Raw genomic sequence first — 9,226 nt, forward strand, 5'->3', positions numbered from 1 at the left:
CAGGCTCTCTGCCTGGCCTCACCTGAAATCTGTCCCTTACCTGTATCAATCAGTCTATACCAAAAGGAGGTTGGACGTTTGACCTTAAACGTGGAACATTTCTCAGCCTCCATGACTGAATACTATAACTATAGCCCTTGAATCATGATAGATTAGTTACTGTCATTGATTGACTTCTAGTAATTTCCCTTGAGTTCCAACAAGGTTCTGAACCATTGTTTCAAACAAACCACTGATAGAGAATGGTAACACAGGGCTGTATTTCAACGGCTGAAGACATGCATGTGGATGACCATAGGGCTTTAATAAAGAGGCTGGAAAATTACTGGTTACTGCATGGTTCATGTTGGAGGTGATTAAAGAGCACACATTTACATGACAAACATCTATTTATCTTCCCCACCTGTCCATTCCCAATTAAATATGAGATCATCACAGAAAGTTGTACTCACTTTGATGGTATATAATAGTTGTGTTATTACAATAAATGCATATAAAATCTGTAATAAGTCATAGACGGCCATATGATAAAAGGAGTGAGCGTAGCCTACTGTTACCTCCTCTCTTAGAAAAAAAGCCGCTATCTAGAACCTAGAAGGGTTCTTCGGCTGTCCCCATAGGAGAACCTTTTGAGGAACCCTTTTTGGTTCCCGGTAGACCCCTTTTGTTTCCGGGTAGAACCCTTTTGGGTTCCACGTAAGACCATTTCCACAAGGAGTTCTACAAGGAGCCCAAAAGGGTTCTACCTGGAACCCAAAAGGGTTTTACCTGGAACCAAAAGGGTTATTCTATGGGGACAGCCGAAGAACCCTTTTGAAACACTTTTGCATAAGAGTGTACGCATCACAGGAATTAAATTAATCTGGCTGAACAACAAAGATTGTAGATGAATAGACTCCAGGTCATAATGAATCCCCTGTGCCCATGAGCTACAGTAGTGAAAAAGCTTACCTCGCTGGTGAAAGTACTTCAGGTGGTTTTCTATTGCTTGGTCTACAGTCTCTTGAGAACAAAGCTTCACTCCACTGGGAAAAAGAATATTACGCTTTCTTCTAGAAATAGCACCCTTTCCTTTGTATGTCTTGTGGGTCAAAGCCTCCAGACCTTCATCTGACTCCAGTTGGCTTGATATCCCAGAGGGGTCTTGAGATTTCAAGTGTTTCACTACCAAACCACTATCCATAGCAACCCCGTGCGAAGCATCTGTAAAAGTACATGAGACAGTTATATATGTGATCAGAAGTCAAACAGTCATCATTAAATCCTCTACTGTACCTACCCGTGTCAAAGTATCCTGTCAGAAGGATGGCAGACACAACCCAAAAAACACAGTTCCTCATTAGCCCTGGCATTTCTGAAAGAGCCAAGATCCAAGACGCAGCTCCAGTCTAGATGAAATCTTCTCAATCCTTCTCAGTTCATCAACAAGAGGGTTTTGTATGCTGTCCATCCACTTGATAGCATTGTGTAAAAATAGGGCTATTCCTCTGGTTATTCCTCATGGGGCTAGGCTATCCCCCCAGTGTAACGGGATGTGGTTACAGTGCTGAAGACAGCTCCCCAGCCTTACTCAGGTAAGCAGATGGGACTTTGGCAAGAGATTTTTTTCTGCTTCCTAATCCTATTTGATAAGCTTTAGTGGTGCCTCTGCAAGACTTTAGTAGTCTAACAGTGCATGGTTGTTTAACTTGTGAATAATCTGTGTAGACCAATGTGGGGAATAGGCATAGTGATGGTCATTTTATTTTTTACATAATTGCATATTTTCACAGCTGCAAAACATGCAATAACAATTTATCCTACTTGGACACACTTTATATCCTATAAGTTGCTAATGTAAGTGATATGATTGGCTTGGTCTGCTTATTAAATTATTAAAACATTAATTAATTACTTACTCATTCCTTTTATATTTACAGTATGGGAGAGATTCACAATGTGAAATGTGATTCTCACAGTGACATTATCAACAAATGTGAAATGCATTCAAAATCACCACAAATTGATTGTGGCCTTCATTTAAGCTAGAGAGTCTGTGAATGTGTCCTTTGTCTCTGTCTTTCATGGCAATCTTGAAACCTCTCTGCCCAATGCCATTACACACAGCAGTAAGTATAGGTAGGTCAGTATAAATTCAGGTGAGTACAGATGTAGGATCTTAATTTGATCACTCTTTTGTTGCTGAGAATTTTCCTGCGCAGCAGGAAATGCAAACTTGTAGTGTATTCAAGTTTTAAAAAGGCTTCTAAAGTTCATAATTTCCACTTTAAAATGTCTCGAACCCTACAAGAAATGTTCATTCATTATAATCCACATAATTCAAATGTCCTGTTTCTCCAGGATTATTTTCCTGCTGTAGCAAACTGGCTCCAATTAAGATATTACATCTGTATGTGTAGGTGAGTCAGTAGAGGTCAGTGTTTGTGGAACCTGCTGTACCACAACACAGACATACAATCTTCCCAGCAGGCTGATTTGGTGGTGAGTAATGAACATTGCTGCCAATAAGCTCGTCTGACCTGTAGCAGGACAGTGCAGCTCAGGGGGGAAGACCCAGGTGACTAGATGCTACTTATCCTTTCTGACAGGAAAGGTGCTTATTCCCTTCAGGACCGAGGAAATCAGAACAGAACAGCAAACGGAATTGTCCGTCTGTCTATTGTATTCACAGCGTGTAACATTGTTGTGGCAGACAATTGACATCTGTAAATAGGACTTCAAATAAGGGCAAGTGTTTGGAATAGAACATTGGATTCATTCCAGTATCAATCAAATGTATTTATAAAGCCCTTCTTACATCAGCTGATGTCACAAAGTAATGTACAGATACCCAGCCTAAACCACAAACAGCAAGCAATGCAGGTGTAGAAGCACGGTGGCTAGGAAAAACTCCCTAGAAAGGCCAGAACCTAGGAAGAAACCTAGAGAGGAACCAGGCTATGAGGGGTGGCCATAGGGGGTGGTCTCTTGGAAAGAAAGTCTAAGAAGTGGTAGATCTGTTCTGTGTGTGCTATTTTTATGCTTCCTATTCTTAAGTTTAGGTTTTGCATCTTTTACTTTCGGTTTTGCACACCAGCTTCAAACAGATATTTCAACAGCGGTTTAGATGGTACACTATACTTGCTTGTTTTGTCACATAAACTGAAATTAGGCAAACTATTAGAACTTTAGCAACCAGGAAATGGGGCGATTTCTGCATAGTGCAACTTTAAACTAACACTTCTTTATTATAAAGACCTCGTGTCACTCCACTATGTCTTCCTGTGTTTCAAAACACAAGGAGAAGAAAACAGGAAGTGATCTGGCCCATCAAAGGGATGATTCACTTATCTATTGGTGTCATGGCATTCACATCATTGGAGAAGTACTGCATGATCACATCATTGGAGAAGCACTACATGATCAGATTTGAGCTACACCCGATGACCTTTCCATTAGTCCTGAATCCCAAGCAAATGCACAGCTGGTTGATAAATCTCCTCTTTGCATGGTAACATAACTGACGTGCATGTAGTTCAGTGACTCGACTGTGTCCCAACTGGGACCCCTTAGTAAGACTTGATAGCACTGTTTTTTATCGGTGCTATGGATACTTAGAGACTATGCGTGGGGGAGAGCTGTTATTAAAGCCATTGTGGTTTTGGAAGTAGAATAGCATAGCTAGCATATCATCCAGTGGAAGTCATTTTCTATGTCATTGGGGAGTCTATTGAATATGCCGTAATTTTCCCGTCCACGCATGGGTTCACTTGTCTGAAGGTTCCATAAATTATCTAGACAAGAAGTTGACACCCAATAGTGGCGTCGTACAGAGAAGAAGAAGAAATCAGAGGGTTATCCTTGTTTCCAGGGGGGTGGAGTAAAACCACTGAAACATCTCAGAGGGGATATGGGTGTTCCATTCAAGGGTTAGGATTGAGCTAGGGTTAGGGTTATGGGTATGGTTGAGGCTAGGATTGAACAGGATGTGGACATGAAGCTAGGGTTAGGGTTGAACCAGAATGTGGACATGAAGCTAGGGTTAGGGTTGAACCAGAATGTGGACATGAAGCTAGGTTTAGGGTTGAACCAGGATGTGGACATGAAGCTAGGGTTAGGGTTGAACCAGGATGTGGACATGAAGCTAGGGTTAGGGTTGAACCAGGATGTGGACATGAAGCTAGGGTTAGGGTTGAACCAGGATGTGGACATAAAGCGAGGGTTATGGTTAGAGGTAGGGTTAGATGTAGAGGTAGGGTTAGAGGTAGGGTTAGGGTTAGAGGTAGGGTTAGAGGTAGGGTTAGATGTAGGGGTAGGGTTAGAGGTAGAAGTAGGGTTAGAGGTAGGGTTAGGGTTAGGATTAGAGGTAGGTTTAGAGGTAGGGTTCAATCAATCAAATTTATTTTTAAAGCCCTTCTTACATCAGCTGATGTCACAAAGTGCTGTACAGAAACCCAGCCTAAAACCCCAAACAGCAAGCAATGCAGGTGTAGAAGCACGGTGGCTAGGAAAAACTCCCTAGAAAGGCCAGAACCTAGGAAGAAGCCTAGAGAGGAACCAGGCTATGAGGGGTGGCCAGTCCTCTTCTAGCTGTGCCAGGTGGAGATTATAACAGAACATGGCCAAGATGTTCAAATGTTCATAAATGACCAGCAGGGTCAAATAATAATAATCACAGTGTTTGTCGAGGGTGCAACAGGTCAGCACCTCAGGAGTAAATGTCAGTTGGCTTTTCATAGCCGATCATTGAGAGTATCTCTACCGCTCCTGCTGTCTCTAGAGAGTTGAAAACAGCAGGTCTGGGACAGGTAGCACATCCAGTGAATAGGTCAGTAAGGATGTGCATGTCACTGGGCTTGGGATCGGGTCGAGACCTGTCACACATCCGGTCATTAGTGGATAACTGCCTTGCATGCCTTCTCAGAGAGCAGAGTAGGTGGTTGCTGAGGTGAGGTGGCTGAGACTAGGGAATAACAAGGCAGCCAGGTGGTCTCTCTCTCTGGTGAGGCCTGATTGACAGAATGAGGCTTATTTGGAAGTTAGCGCTAGAAGGGTAGGTGGAGTCTTAAAATGACAAAGGCTCAGAGGGCTGCCTTTATGACCTCACCTTCATCTACTCACTCTCACCCCAAAACTCTCTCTGGACTGCTTATGTCGCCAGCTTCAGTCATTTTCACTGATTCAGTAAAACTTCAGGCTGTCTATAATAGGGCTTGGGGTCAATTCAATCTCAACTCAATACATTTCAGATATTGAAATGAACCACTGTTTCTGAATTGACTTAGCTTTCTCCAAGTACCTGTATACAGTTGAGATCTCTCTGTGTCAAATGGCTAACTTTGTTGTTTTCACATTATAGTCTGGTGACATATTATCAACAGATCAGGAAATAGGAAATACAATTAAAAACAGAGGTAGGTAGGTAGCCAGCAACTAATTATACTTAAAATCAAATCAAATCAATTTATATAGCCCTTCCTACATCAGCTGATATCTCATAGTGCTGTACAGAAACCCAGCCTAAAACCCCAAACAGCAAGCAATGCACATGTAGAAGCACGGTGGCTAGGAAAAACTCCCTAGAAAGGCCAAAACCTAGGAAGAAACCTAGAGAGCAACCAGTCTATGAGGGGATGCAAGTCCTCTTCTGGCTGTGCCGGTTGGAGATTATAACAGAACATGGCCAAGAAGTTCAAATGTTCAAATAATAATAATCACAGTAGTTGTCGAGGGTGCAACAAGTCAGCACCTCAAGAGTAAATGTCAGTTGGCTTTTCATAGCCGATCATTGAGAGTATCTCTACCGCTCCTGCTGTTTCTAGAGAGTCGAAAACAGCAGGTCTGGGACAGGTAGCACGTCCAGTGAACAGGTCAGGGTTCCATAGCCGCAGGCAGAACAGTTGAAACTGGAGCAGCAGCACGGCCAGGTGGACTTGGAGACAGCAAGGAGTCATCATGTCAGGTAGTCCTGAGGCATGGTCCTAGGGCTCAGGTTCTCCAAGAGAGAGAAAGAAAGAAAGAAAGAGAGAAAGAGAGAATTAGAGAGAGCATACTTAACTTTTTAAGGTATTGGGGCAGTATTTTCATTTTCGGATGAAAAGCGTGCCCAGAGTAAACTGCCTAATACTCAGGCCCAGAGTCAAATATTTGCATATTATTAGTAGATTTGGATAGACAACACTCGGAAGTTTCTAAAACTGTTTGAATGATGTCTGTGAGTATAACAGAACTCATATGGCAGGCAAAAACCTGAGAAAAATCCAACCAGGAAGTGGGAAATCTGAGAATTGTAGTTCTTCTTTTGAATCCCTATCAAAACTACAGTGTCTGTGGGGTCACGTTGCACTTCCTAAGGCTTCCATTGGCTGTCAACAGCCTTTAGAAAGGTGTTTCATCCTTCTCCTGTTACTGGGCAGAAAGTAGGAGCTCAGTCAATGAGTGGACTGCCTATGGACAAAGGACTTGGTGATGCGCAAGCCCGCCAGCGCGCCCCTCCTTCTTTTTCTTCTTGAATTAATACGCTATTGTCCGGTTGGAATATTATCAACGTTTTATGTTAAAATGACCCTAAGGATTGATTGTAAACAACGTTTGAAATGTTTCTACGAACGGTGATGGAACTATTTGACTTTTCGTGTCTGGATTTACGCTCGCGCGTTATGCCTTTGGATAGTGATCTGAACGCACTAACAAAATTGAGGTATTTGGACATAAATATGGAGTATTTCGAACAAAATAACATTTCTTGTGGAAGTAGGATTCCTGGTAGTGCATTCTGACAAAGATCAGCAAAGGTAAGAGAATATTTATAATACTAATTCTGATTTTAGTTGACCCCAGAACTTGGCGGGTATCTGTATAACTTGCTTTGATGGTTGAGCTATGTACTCAGAATATTGAAAAATGTGCTTTCTCCGTAAAGCTATTTTAAAATCTGACACAGCGGTTGCATTAAGAAGAAGTATATCTATAATTCTTTCAATAACTGTTGTAAATTTTATTAACATTTATGATGAGTATTTTTGTAAATTGATGTGCACATTCACTGGGGGTTTTGGTGGGAATACATTTTCTGAACATCACGCGCCAATGTAAAATGGGGTTTTTGGATATAAATATGAACTTTATCGAGCAAAACATACATGTATTGTGTAACATGAAGTCCTATGAGTGCCATCTGATGAAGATCATCAAAGGTTAGTGAATATTTTAGCTGTATTTCTGGGTTTTTGTGATGCATGTCCTTGCTTGGAAAATGGCTGTGTGGTTTTTCTTGTGAAGTTCATGTCTTAACATAATCTAATTTTATGCTTTTGCCGTAAAGCCTTTTTGAAATCCGACAATGTGGTTAGATTAACGAGAAGTTTATCTTTAAAATGGTGTAAAATAGTTGATTGTTTGAGAAAATGAAATTATGAGATCTTTGCTGTTTTGTATTTCGCTCCATGCTATTTCACTGGCTGTTGAATAGTGTGTCCCGCAGGTGGGACGGTCACGTCCCACCTAGCCCATAGAAGTTAAATTCACACAGGACACCAGATAAGACAGGAAAAATACTCCAGATATAACACTGACCCTAGCCCCCCGACACAAACTACTGCAGCATAAATACTGGAGGCTGAGACAGGAGGGGTCAGGAGACACTGTGGCCCCATCCGATGATACCCCCGGACAGTGCCAAACAGGAAGGATATAACCCCACCCACTTTGCCAAAGCACAGCCCCCACACCACTAGAGGGATATCTTCAACCACCAATTTACCATCCTGAGACAAGGCCAAGTATAGCCCACTAAGATCTCTGCCACGGCACAACCCAAGGGGGGGCAGTATACACAGAATATATGCTATAATTAAATAATCTATTGCTTTTCGTTGCCTTGCCATTAGTGTCTTGCCAGACTACAGTTGGACACTCACTCAGCTGATGACGGTGACGTTACGGCAAAGGTGAATCAACAATGGTAACATGGTTTATTGCATAATGTGATCAGCAGATGGGCCAGTGTCTTCGTTAGGTCTGGGCTCCTGTCCAGATATCAAGATGATACCACTGTCCTGCAAGGCAAAGAAAAACAACACCCTCTGATTAGACCTGTAATACTAACCTCACAATGAGATATTCACACCGGTCAATGAGTTAATGGAAACCAATAAGGACATGTAAGGACAAAGTCAAACATAAACATACAGGATTACAACACACAATGGCACGTATTATTGGAGTGCTGATCTAGGATCAGTTTTTGCCTTGTAGATTATAATGAATGGACAGGGTGGACCTAATCAAAAGGTGTCTCTCACCATGTGAATACTGTATTACCAGCAGCCTTTGACAAATATTGTAATGTAGCAAGGCGAATTATAAAGTTGCCTAAGGTCAACGAGTCTCGACCCCTGCAGAAATGCTTGGATTGGAAGCTGGTTTTCTATGAAGACACTACAGAAGAACAGTAGGGGGGGGGCATCGTGTCCAAAGAACTAGCTAAATCTGTCTAATCCAGCAGTCCGGCTCAGATTAGCTTTCCTGTGGCCCCTAGTGGAGCACAGTTACCTCATCATGGCCTAGCCAACTGTCTACAAGACAGAGTATGCATCCCAAATGGTACCCTATCCCCTATATAGTGCTCTGGTCAAAAGTTGTGTACTATATAGGGAATAGGGTGTCATTTGGGACGCAGACAGACGGACAAGGCCAAGCCCAGAGAACTGGACTACTACACGTCAACAGTGATTAACGGAAATGCGCCCAATCCTAGCTCAGTTGCTTTTGGCCACAGACCCAACCTCCATTCCATTCAGTCTGTAACTATGGTGACCCACAGTAAGCAAGGACACAGTTGAGAGTGTGAGGCATACTCATCATAACAATGCTGTCATTAATACTAAATAACAGCAGCTCAAGTCAAATGAATACTTATCAATCAAATGAACGTCATTGATGCCGACAAGGCACCACAAGACATTTGAAAATTACAGTTAAATTGTGCTTCTATTCTTTTAAACATAGGCTACAATTTACTGTACAAAATCCTCTTAATGAACACTTCCTTTCAGCAAGCGACCCCACTGACCCACCATCTAATGAAATGAGTAGCATTCTTATACAGGCAATGACCTGTAATCCTGCTTGGCCCCAGCAGGGACCCTGCTAATTACCTGGGGATGAACCTCTCCTTCAGCCAACGCATTTCAGCAAGTGTATTCCAAATGGCACCCTATTCCCTTGATAGTGCACCACTTTTGAC

Source organism: Salmo salar, chromosome 17 (assembly GCF_965601325.2).
Source record: "Salmo salar chromosome 17, fSalSal1, whole genome shotgun sequence".
Taxonomy (NCBI): Eukaryota; Metazoa; Chordata; class Actinopteri; order Salmoniformes; family Salmonidae; genus Salmo; species Salmo salar.